This window comes from Camellia sinensis, chromosome 13, assembly GCF_055761805.1.
Source record: "Camellia sinensis isolate YWXY chromosome 13, ASM5576180v1, whole genome shotgun sequence".
NCBI classification, from domain to species: Eukaryota; Viridiplantae; Streptophyta; class Magnoliopsida; order Ericales; family Theaceae; genus Camellia; species Camellia sinensis.
The window spans coordinates 150,484,813-150,496,957 of NC_138973.1; the positions used below are offsets into that span (position 1 = coordinate 150,484,813).

At 34.8% G+C, this 12,145-nt stretch overlaps 1 protein-coding gene across 3 annotated transcripts in view; it reads left to right on the forward strand.

The window, feature by feature from the left end:
- Positions 1–10,684: 10,684 nt before the first annotated feature.
- LOC114274766 (Pseudouridine synthase family protein) overlaps positions 10,685–12,145 on the forward strand; it is a 60,258-nt gene continuing 58,797 nt past the window's right edge. For 2 of the 3 annotated variants that reach the window (XM_028216737.2, XM_028216738.2), the window contains exon 1: positions 10,697–10,834. The gene's annotated coding sequence lies outside the window, so the exon portion shown is untranslated. Of the gene's footprint in view, positions 10,835–12,145 lie in introns of all 3 variants that reach the window. The other variant, XM_082903734.1, reaches the window with a different exon arrangement.

The following is a 12,145-nucleotide window of genomic DNA, read 5'->3' on the forward strand; positions in this document are numbered from 1 at the left end:
GAACCTTAGGTATGAAGGGGGAAGGTCATTAGTTGAGCACCCCCGCTCACCCGATCAAAAGATCGGCCTTTACTAAACCATGATATGAATTTTATTTTCTTTATACGTTCATGTTCTGATTATTTAATAAATCCTAAAATTTACTATGTGAAGCGTACAAGCATAGACTATGCCATTCATTTCGGAACAATTTGATTTCATGTATTTTGAAAGAGTTTTGAAGATGTACAACCCAAATAAATTGAGTTTACAAACATAAAAAATTAACATCATTCCAATTTAAGCGACACAACCTTCATCCACTGGCATTCATACAGTTGTATCAAGTAAGCAAATAGCCACATGGTAGAATGCTAAATATAATAAGAAAATTATGTACAAGCGGGATGCTAAAGCATAACAACTTACACTTTTAACGTCCTGCGAACAACTACAAAACAAAGTTAGTAAAATATGCATGATTCTATATACAAAATCCTAATGCAATACATACACAAAAATGCTTCTAAAGATCTGGCTTCCAAAACATGACATGTGAAACGTTGCAAAACATGCTATAGCGCACAAAATCATGTAATAATCAATTAAAGCACAAAGATGGAAATTTAGCTAGATCTAGGCATGAATCATGTATATAAAAGCATGGATATGCATGGCATGTAAGATATATACATATGTACAGTTAGGGAAAGCAATTAAAGAGTGGGATATATAAGAAGTGGAGATGGGAATTATTACAACACTTGAATTATTGCATATCCAAATAAAGGAGGAGGAAGAAAACAAATATTACAGCAAAATATAAAAATCCTCACAAACTCTCAAAATAAAAATAAAATAAAGAAACTTCATGTGCTTCGGGCATCATCAGAAAATATTCTGCTTGACGCAGCAGGATTGCTCTGTTCTGTCTGGGGAAACTTATTTTGTGGAGCACTATTCATCCCGGGATACTATTCACCATGACAATTACTATTCATCCTTCTTGGTCATTATTCATCTTACCAAGCATTTTTCATCCGTAGTTCTTATTCATCGCCGAATGCACTATTTATCGTCAGGGTTACTATACACCGCTAGAGGTTACTATTCACCGCCGATCACTATTCATCCGGTGGGGTTACATCTTTAACAAATTAGGTGGTTCGACCAACCATTTAAAGCGGTAAAATTACAACAATTTATATATAAATAATAAATTACAACATTTTATTTAAAGCAATAACTTACAACAGTTTATATACAATAATAAATTACAACAGATATATGGATGGTGCAGCCTTCCCATTAAAACAATAAAACAATTATATAAAAATAATAATAAATTAAAACAGATATGTGGGTGGTGCAGTTTTCTCGTTAAAGCAATAAAACAGTTATAAAAAAGATACAAAGGAAGTATTAGTTTGCGAAGTTTCACCTTTCAAGAAAATGATGAATTTTTTGATTTACAAACTTTCTTTTGATCACCCTCAAGTTGTGGAGTATGTTGTTGAAATCTCAGCAAGAAACTTCAAGTTTTAGCTTTGGCGAAGTTTTGGGTGATAAAAAAATAAACTCTTTCTTTGATCAAAGTTTAGACCTCTCTGTAAAAATATTTTCACCACCTCTTATAGCTCAAATGGTCTTTTATATATAAGCCAAAAACCAAGACCCTTTCATGTTTTGAAGGGCTAATTTTGAAAGGCAAATTTGGAGAGCCAAAACCTATTTATGTTTTGAAAGACCAATTGTGAATAGTTAAAATCCATCCATTTGTTTGAAAGACCAATTATGAATAGTCAAAACCCATTCATTTGTTTGAAAGGCCAATTGTGAATAGTCAAAATCCATTCACTTGTTTGAAAGGCCAATTGTGAATAGTCAAAACCCATTCATTTGTTTAAAAGGCCAATTGTGAATAGTCAAAACCCATTTATTTTTTTGAAAGGCTTATTGTTTCAAACTGCTAAATTTTCTGGACAAGAGAAAAAAAAAATGCAGAAAAAGATTTTTGAATAGGTCTAAACTAATTTGGCCAAAACGGGTGTAAAGTTGGGACTAAAGCTTAAATCTAATTTTTTTTGCTGAGAAATTCATAAAATAGCACATTATAATTTTCATCATTGGGTGTTCAGAAGAAAGCGCCCAAGTCTGAGGGCTGATCAAAATGGGGTGTCTATACGGGCCAATTCGGTAAACTTGGCTTCATACTCTACTATTGACATATTGCCTTGCTTGAGTTCTTGGAATTCAGACATTTTTCTATCTCGGAAACATTAAGGGAAGTATTTCTCTTAAATGATCTCTCTGAATTGATCCAAAGTCAAGGTCCCTCTGCTATCACGGATAAACATCCACTAACATTGGGCTTCGTCCTTTAAAGTGTAGGTGGCCAACCAAACTTTCTAAGTCTTGGTATATGGAAAGACTTCAAATAACTTTTCAGTTTCTAGCATCCACATTTCAGCGTTTAAAGGCTTAATTCCAGCTACGAAAGTCGGTGGCTTCATCTTATTGAAGTTTTGAGTTAAGTTGATGATGTCATTATTTACTAGTTCTGCTTGGACCGGAGGGGGCGGATGAGGCAAAGGTTGTTGTCTTTGTTGTTGCATCATTGCTTTCATTAAAGCTTCAAGCATTCATTCCATTCGGTTCATTCAGGCCTCGGAAGATTCAGCGGTGCCATCACTTCTTGGATTTTCTATTTGCTATAGGTAAACAGAGTACTAATAAACGCATGCAAATAATTCTTTACAGTATTCAATTTCAGTTCATTTCATTCCAGTGTCAATGTATATTGGTTCAGATATGTCCACATGATATCACACACTCACACATGCAAATGTAATGTCCCTAACTCTTAATAGGATGTCCTATAGCTCACAGGGACTCGTGTGTGCAGTAGAACACATGCTCTGATACCACTCTGTCATGACCCAAACCCGCCCCAATAGGTTTAGTGTCGTAATCGGCCAGTAATCCTAGGATTACCAAAGGCCTCTGAACAAATTTAACAAAATACAGGGGCTAGCGAAAGCAAATACAAACATATAACGTCCATCGAGCTGTGTAGACATACATAGGACAAAACATTTAAAACTTTATATACATATCAGTGACATCATTTTTACATTAGTCTTACGTCCCCAAAACCCACATAAACACAATGTACAAAAACTTGTTCAGTCAAACAGAAGAAAATAAAAACTTAAAACTTGTTAACAGAACATGACCACTTCAAAATGGAAACCTCCTTAGGAGGCATAGTGGCTGGCCGACACAAAAGAATCCAGGCAGTAGCTTAGGCCTAATCACGCGCCTGATCACCTACATACATAAATAATACGATGAGCTGGAGCCTAGTGAATAATAATAGACAAAAGGTTTTAATGAATGATGTCCACAACAAATTCAGAATTCAGATCAGAAACAAATTCATATTCTTACTCATACTCATATTCGTGTTCAGAGTTTGAATATTCCATATGATCATACATGATACATTTATTAACAATAACAAATCCGATGATCCATAAAGGGACGGCCATAAAGGCATTTCGATGACCCATAAAGCGATAGCCATAAAGGCATTCCAATGACTCATGTGCACAGAGATGTTTCTAATGACCCATAAAGGGACGACCATAAAGGCATTCCGATGACCTATAAACGGACACATATTATATAATGCTAAGGATGCGACGAATACATTTCAAAAACTTGGACAATCATTCATTCATACAAAACAGAGCATTTCAAAAAACTAATCATTTCCATATCATAATGTTCAGAAAATACGTAACATTGAACATAGCTTTACAGAGTTATTACTCACAGATAGCTCCAATAACAGAACAGATAAAGCAGACAGATCAAATAGTCTATGACGCGTGACCTACACAACACACAACGGATACACATTGAAACACACATTTGGAAAACACTTAACTTGTTTCTTTTCTATCTTGGTGTGTTTCTAATCTTTATCCTCTTTATTATGTCTTAATTAAGGCTTAAGACTGCCTAAGATGTAATGAGGATGCAAAAATATGAGTTGTAACACTTGGTCAAATTTCTAAAAACAGGATCTTTGCTCGAGCACAATTTTAGTCGCTCGAGCGGACATCAAAATTCTATAAAACTTCTGGGGGCTCTCATTTTACGCTCGAGCACAGTTTCCTATGCTCAAGCGGAGGATTAAAAATAAGGGTGGTTGTTCGAGCGCAAGTTCTGTTGCTCAAGCCACGACCCATGTCTACAAAAGTATTGGGAGCTTGAATTTTATGCTCGAGCCAACTTTTAGTCGCTCGAGCACAGGTTCTACCACTCGAGTAATGATGCAGAATTCTAGAATTTCCAGATTGATGTTCAAGATGCAAAACTCAAGTGTAAAGCTTAAAAACACATCTTTTGGGCCCCAAAACTTGAGAAAACATGTCTAAACTTGTAAAACACCAAGAATTAAGGATCATTTCGCAAAATCAAGGCCCAAAAGTAAGTGAATTGTCCAAAATCAAACTTGGAATTTAGGAAACATAACTTGCATGTATTGTTATGAACTCCAACCTTCCAAAAGACGATCAAATGATATAAAATGGCATGAAACATGATGAATTTCCAAAACCAAGGTGAAATAATGACATACGTGGGAGAATTACTTGAAATCAACTTCAAAATGCTATAGAATACACATGCATGCATGATTCCTCTCAAAATTATCTATCTAAATTCAATTCTCATACTATTCTACTTAATTCTCTTGAATCATTCTCTTATTGATTCAAACTCTCAGTATAAGGGTGAATTCTTACCTTAAGCTTAAGTTCACAAGTGTGGAAGCTTAATTCTCTTGAGTCTTCTTCAATTCCCTCAAATTATCTCCAATTCTCCTATGCCTTCTTTGATCTCAACCCTCTTCTTTGTTTTCCACTCTCTCTCACGTTTTGAGCTCAAAAAGCATGAAATGGAAGTGTGTAACATGATCTAAGGCTTATGATTAGCCTTATATAGGCTTCACTAATTAATCTAGCTTAGTCTAATCAAATTGTAATTAATTAATCTAATTATTTGGTTCCAAATCAAAATCTTATTAAACCTACCATAAAATTCTAAATAACAAATAAACGGAGTCAATTCCGTGATCAGATGTAGATAAGGCCTTCAATTTACTTATCGAAACGGAAATTCAAATAGATATTTCTACGACAGACAAATAAAAATGCAAATAACATATATCTCATGCAATTAATGTAGAATTTCATCTTAAGTGCTTGTTAAGCAGTCTGAATCAATGATCATGGGCTAATCACAAGTTGAGGTTATTACAGCAACGGTTATCAAACCATGGAACCAAATGGAAATACCGGGGGAAAATTTTACATGATAAGAGGTCTTAAACATGGTTCAAGGTATGACTATGTCTTCGACATGCAAATTTGGATTAATGGAAACGAAACAATTTTTTTGTAATGTTTTCAAAGTAATATCTACGTTTGTGTCACATTTAACGTAAAATTAATAATATGATGTAGGATTGTGTCGATGTTATCGATGGCACATTAGTAGACGCATGGGTCCCTGCCTCAAGGCAAAATACATTCCGTGGTCGCAAAGTCACGAGACTTCGACATGTTGTTCACATTTATCAATTCTAGATGGGAAGAAAGTGCCCACGACAACGCAATTTTAGTTGACTCAATTATAAGAGATGATGTACATTTCCCACACCCACTCCATGGTTAGTGTTATAAAATAACATACTGTAGTCTTCAAAAAATGATATTTGTGTACTTGTTTCTGATGGAGCGTTACAAACATTATTTACATGTAGGCAATTATTATTTAGTGGATGTTGAGTTCACGAACATGCCAAGATTGCTTGCCCCATTTCGTTCACAATGCTATCACTTGCAAGAGTTCCATGGCCGTCATTATTCTGGACCAAAGGAATCATTTAACCGCCGACATTCGTCATTATGAAGTGTCATAGAAAGAACATTTGGGGTACTCAAGAAACGCTTTCCAATGTTGTAGTCCATGCCTAATTACAAGTCAGCACGACAAGGATCCCTTGTGATTGCATATTGTGTAGTGCACAATTGGATCCATTTCTATGCAGTTATGGACCCATTCTTCATATAAGCTGATAATGAAATGGCGGTTGAAGCGGCAGCAGAGGGGTTTGCTGGAGGCCAAGCTGAGTATGTGGATATGTCATAATATGGGTTGACGTACCAATCAAACTTGAGGGACACAATTGCTAACGCTATGTGGGAAAATCATGTTGGTCATGGGTAGATTTGTGACATTATGAAATGATATGTATGTCTTTCTTTTTTTTTTGTTGGTATTGTATGTTAATTTTAATTTCTCTTATTTATAATGTGTGAAATGCAATTGTACTTTGTGGCGTAAATAGTTTTTTTTTTAAATATAATTTTCCATTTTTTAAGTGTTCATGGAAAAAGAATTGAACAAAGTCACTTATTGAACAGAGAGCATCAAGCCCTTTACCTTCTCAGAGAGAATGGTAATTAGTATAATTTATTTTTAAAAATATTTAATTACGGCCTATTATCACATTATTCGTAACTTAAAATTATTTTGTATTATATTTTTTCGATCTGTTTCAATTTAAACTTTTTTGTTAATATTCTACTATGCAACATATAAGCTACACATGTCAATTTTATGACTAGAATACACATTTATTTACACATATGTAAAAAAAATGTACACATATTTTTATCTCCTATAAAGAAATATAAGAGAAAACATAGATATGCATATTGCTCGCAGGACCAAAGAGACAAATATTATGTATTTAAACTTTAATTTTTCAATAAAAATTTTTATCATAAAATTGTCTCATGTTATTTTTCCATTATTTTTCACAACATAATATTACTAAAAGTTTAACATTGAAACAAACCAAACCAAACCTTAAGTCCTATCAAATAGGGTAGGCTACATGAATTCTTCTTCTCCACGCGGCCCTATCAAAGACCATTTCATTAGTCAAATTAAGTAGATCCATATCTTTATTTACAATGTTAGCCAACATTAATCTAGGCCTACCCGTCCTCTAACACTCCCATCTACCGTTACAACATCGCATCTCTTCACTACTGCCTCTATTAGTCTACGTTGAATGTGACCAAACCATCTCAATCGATTCTTTCTCAACTTATCTTCTATCGGTGCTACTCTTACCCATTTCCAAATACACTCATTCATAATTCTATCTTGTCTAGTCTTGCTACACATCTACCTGAGCATCCTCTTCTTAATCATACTGATCTTAACTAGATGTTGTTTCTTAGTTGCCCAACACTCCGTCTCATACAACATCGCTGGTCTAATAGCCGTTCTATAGAACTTACCTTTTAGTCTAGTGGGTATTCGTTTATCGCACAGTACCCCAGACGCACTTCTCCACTTACATCCCGCCTTAATCCTATAGGCTACATCCTCATCACTCTCCCCTGTTGTTGTGATAATCGACCATAAATAACGAAAATGTTCACTCTTAGGCAGTTCTTAGTTCTTAATCTTTACTTCTCCTCTGCTTTCATTGTTACTGTTACTAAATGTACACTCCATGTACTCTGTCTTAGTTTTGTTTATCCGGAATCCTTTAGATTCAAGAGCTTTTCTCCAAATCTCCAACTTTGTGTTAACTCCTTCTCTAGTCTTATCCACTAGCACAATATCGTCTGCAAAAAGCATATACAATGGCATGTCATCCTGAATATTTCTCGTCAACTCATCCATAACTAAAGCAAAAAGATAAAGACTTAAGGTAGATCCTTGGTGTAACCCTACAGTGATAGGAAATTCATTTGTCTCTTCAGCAGGCGATCTAATAGTGGTCACCATCCTTTCATACATGTCCCTAACCACATCAATGTAACCTTTGTCACCCCTTTCTTGTCTAACACCCACCATATTATATCCTGGGGCACTCTATCATATGCTTTCTCAAGGTCGATAAACATCATATGAATATCTCTTTTCTTTTCTCTATACTTTTCTATTACTCTCCTCAAAAGATAAATCGCTTCCATTGTTGACTTGCCAAGCATAAACCCAAATTAATTCTTTGACACCTCTGTTATATCTCGCAATCAGCGTTCTAACACCCTGTCCCTCACTTTCATTATATGACACATTAGCTTGATTCCTCTATAGTTGTTGCAATTCTAGACATCTTTATTCTTATAGATTGGCACTAAAATACTCTTCCTCTACTCATCTGGCATGTTCCTAGTCAAAAAAAATTTGCTAAATAACCAAGTCAACCAAGCAATCCCTTTTTTATCCAAACACTTCCAAGCTTTAATAAGGATATCATCAGGTCTTAAAGCCTTATTTGATTTCATCTTCTTAAGTGCAATCTCCACTTCAAAGTTCCTAATCCTGCGATAGAACCTATAGTATTGGTTTATCGTATTACTGGTTATTTCTTTCCCTATTGCCGTACATCCATGTTCCTCATTTAATAGTTTCTCAAAATAGTTCTTCCATCTTTCTTTAATCTTTTCATCCTTCACCAATACCTTAGAATCCTCACTCTTGATGCACGTAACTTGATTAAAATCTCTTGTTTTCCTCTCTCGTATCTTAGCAAGTTTGTATACCCTCTTTTCTCTCTTCTCACTATCTAGTCTAGTGTATAGGTCATTATAAGCTTTCAACTTAGCCTCTCTCACCACTTTTTTGACCTCCTTATTAGCCAATATATAGCTCTTAAGGTTTTTCTCAGTTCTATCATTCTGTCACTTTTTAAAGCACTCTTTTTTTGCTTTAACTACTGCTTGAACCTCTTCCCTCCACCACCAAGTTTCTCTAGAGCTGGGTCCCATCCCTTTCGACTCTTCAACCACTTCCCTTGAGATTCTCCTCATACAATTGGCCATCGAGTTCTACATAGTGTTAACATCATCTTCAAGTCTCAAGTACCTTCCTTATCCATTCTATTCTTAAATATTTCTAGTTTATCCCCTTGTAGGTCCCACCATCTCGTCCTACAACGCCCAACATCCTTCATAGCTTGGTATTGCCCTCTAAAATATAAATCTAGTACCAAAATTCTATGTTCAGAGGCTAAGCTCTCTCCAGGAATCACCTTACAATCATTGCATTTTAGGCGGTCCACTTTTCTCACTAAGAAGTAATCTATTTAGCTCTTAACTGACATACTCTTAAAGGTTATCAAATGCTCCTCCCTCTTCTTATGCATAGTATTGGCCACCACCGAGTCAGAAGCCAACGCAAAATCCAAGATACTCTCTCTAGCCTCATTTCTGTCACGAAAATCGTATCCACCATGTACCCTTTCATAGCCTAGTTTATCTATGCCTACATGGCCATTAAAATCTCCACCTATAACCAGGTTCTCTCCTACAGGTATCTCCTGTAAGATCTCATCCATTTGGTCCCAAAAATCCCTCTTAGTTTGGCCACCTAATCCTACTTGAGGAGTGTATACACTAATAACGTTCACTATATTCCTTCCAATAACTAGTTTAACTAACATAATCCTATCCCCTTTCTAGTGACTGCCACTACATTCTCCACAAGACCCTTGACAATTATGATTCCTATCCCATTCTTGCGTTTATCCTTACCATTATAATACAGTTTAAAACCGGTATCTTCAATTTCCCTAGCTTTCTCACTCATCCTGTTAGTTTCTTGTATGCAAGCTATACCAACTCTCCTCCTAATCATAACATCTACCAATTTTATCGTCTTACTAGTTAAGGCTCCTATATTCCAAGTGGCTACCCTAAACCTGTAGTCTTGGACTAGCTTCTTTACCCGCGCTTGTCCAGAAAAATGCGGGAATCTTTGCCCATTTTTCACTGCACCCAGGCTTAACATTGAAACAAATGTTAGCATTTTTTTTTTTTTTGGTTGATGGGTACAGTGGTGCAATGTAAATTGTGTAAAAGTAAATAAATAAATAAAAAATAACAGTTTAGTTACAATTTTTAAAAATAATTTTAAGTACATGAAAAAAATGTACAAAAATCTTTTTAACATATTAAAGTTCATCATTAATATGTAAATATATTTTTTAAGCAACCGTGTTACGTACACACAATTTCTTTTCCACAATTCCCATAATGAGGTGACAAGATAGAAGAATGCATGTAATGACAGTTTTGAAAACATGAATCATAAATCTGAAATCATGAATCATAAATCTCAAAATAGTTTTCCAAAACAAAATTGAAGAATACTTTTTTGAAATTTGTTTTTTACACATTCAAAATTTTCTTAGAATATTTTTGCATTCATTTTTGTAAGTATAGTTTTGCAAAAGAGTTGTGAATTGAGTTTTGGGTAACACTGGACATTTAAAATATGTAAGAAAAAATACAGCACAAAAATTGTGGAACTGTATTGTATATTAAAATAAATACATAAATATGTTAGTAACATTTTTACACTAAACAAATACATTGACTGACCTACACCATTTACACTGAACAAACATTTTTACACTGACCAACCTACATTGGCCAAATACATAAATATGTTATGGCGGATCAATAACACCCACCTACATCATTTATACCACCATTTACACAATTCTGATAGATTGACCAACCACTACTGATTGTATCATTAATGAGGTCACCAAACTCTCTCCAAAATTATCTTTAAAAGGCACATGGCTACTTGCATGCATCCCACAGAAGCTCTTTATTTTGTTGACAAAGCGAAGCACTCTGAACCTACAATATATCTAAACAAGCAAAGCAGTCTCTCCATTGATTCTTTGAATCCATGTCCCAAACAACAATCACACTAAATAAATATTAAAATTCAAGTGCAAACACAGGTAAATTTCTATACTCAGCGTCTTGCTGTACATTTCATGATGTTGCTCTAAATATATCATTTGTAAATTTATTTGTTTTACCCCTGATTTTTTTTCAATACATGCAACATTTCCATGTTATTGTTAAAATTCTGTTGGTCTATTTTTTTTTCTTAGCATCAAAAAGTGATGGCTCCTCGCACTAAGAAGCCTAGAGCCTGAGAGGCTGGAGAGTCATCAAATTAAGAATGACAGTATCCGTTAATTGACTTCCTCTCATAGAACCAGGTGTTGGAAAATTTATAAAGAGGTAGTTGTGAATTGAAATAGACTCCATTTTGAATGAAAGGGTGTAACCTTTCATGGTGTCTTTTTGTTTTAAAGGAAGGGTCAAACCTCCATTTGAATGAAAGGGTGCAAACCTTTCATGGTGTCTCTTTATTTTAAAGGAAGGGTTATGTCCCTTCTTCATACCTTTTCTACTCAAATTGAATAGGTGCCAACAAAACCTATATAAAGGCTGCCCCATTCCAATTTTGATTGATTTTTGAAAATTCATTTTCCTTGCCATCATTTTGCTCTCTTGCGTCCTTTATTCTTCATATTATTTTAAGGAAAATTTCAGAGAGTTATAGAACACAAGGTTCTAGTTCGCCGGACAAATTTGTTTGAAGTGCTACTACAAATTTGTGAAGATCATTGTATCCTGGGAGATAGACGCCACATAACCGTAAGCACCGTAGAGGGGCTAATCTGTCTTAAGGACAGAGTGTCACACACTCGACTGGTCTTTTATTTTTAATTCGGTTCAATAAATAAATTCGGTACGTTATTTATTTATTTTGTTTGTATTAGTTTCAATTTATTTTATTTACACAGAAGATTGTTCCAACAATCTTAAGACAAATTCGTCCTCTCCACGGTGCTTTCAGAATTTGGACGTCTATCTCTCAGGATAAAATGATCTACTACAAACAATAGCAGCACTACAAATTGTTTACCTAACGAACACACTAAGTGTTTATACTCTCTCTGACAAGAAAATAATGCAGCAAAATGAAGAGGATGTTTGCAGAATTATGAAGGACGAAAATTAGAGTTACAAAATCCAAATGAGGGTTGTCCTATTTATAAATGTAATGGTGGCTGTAGGTTTTGAATTGAATAGGTATGAAACCTGTTGGTTTTGAATTCAAATAGATTTGAATCTGTTGGATTACAATTCAAACAGATAACAAAAATGGGAAGGGCCCTGTTTGGGTGTACAGTAAATCCGAACCAGTTTAATTCCGGTTTAAAACCAGGAAGGGCCCTGTTTGGATGTACAGTAAA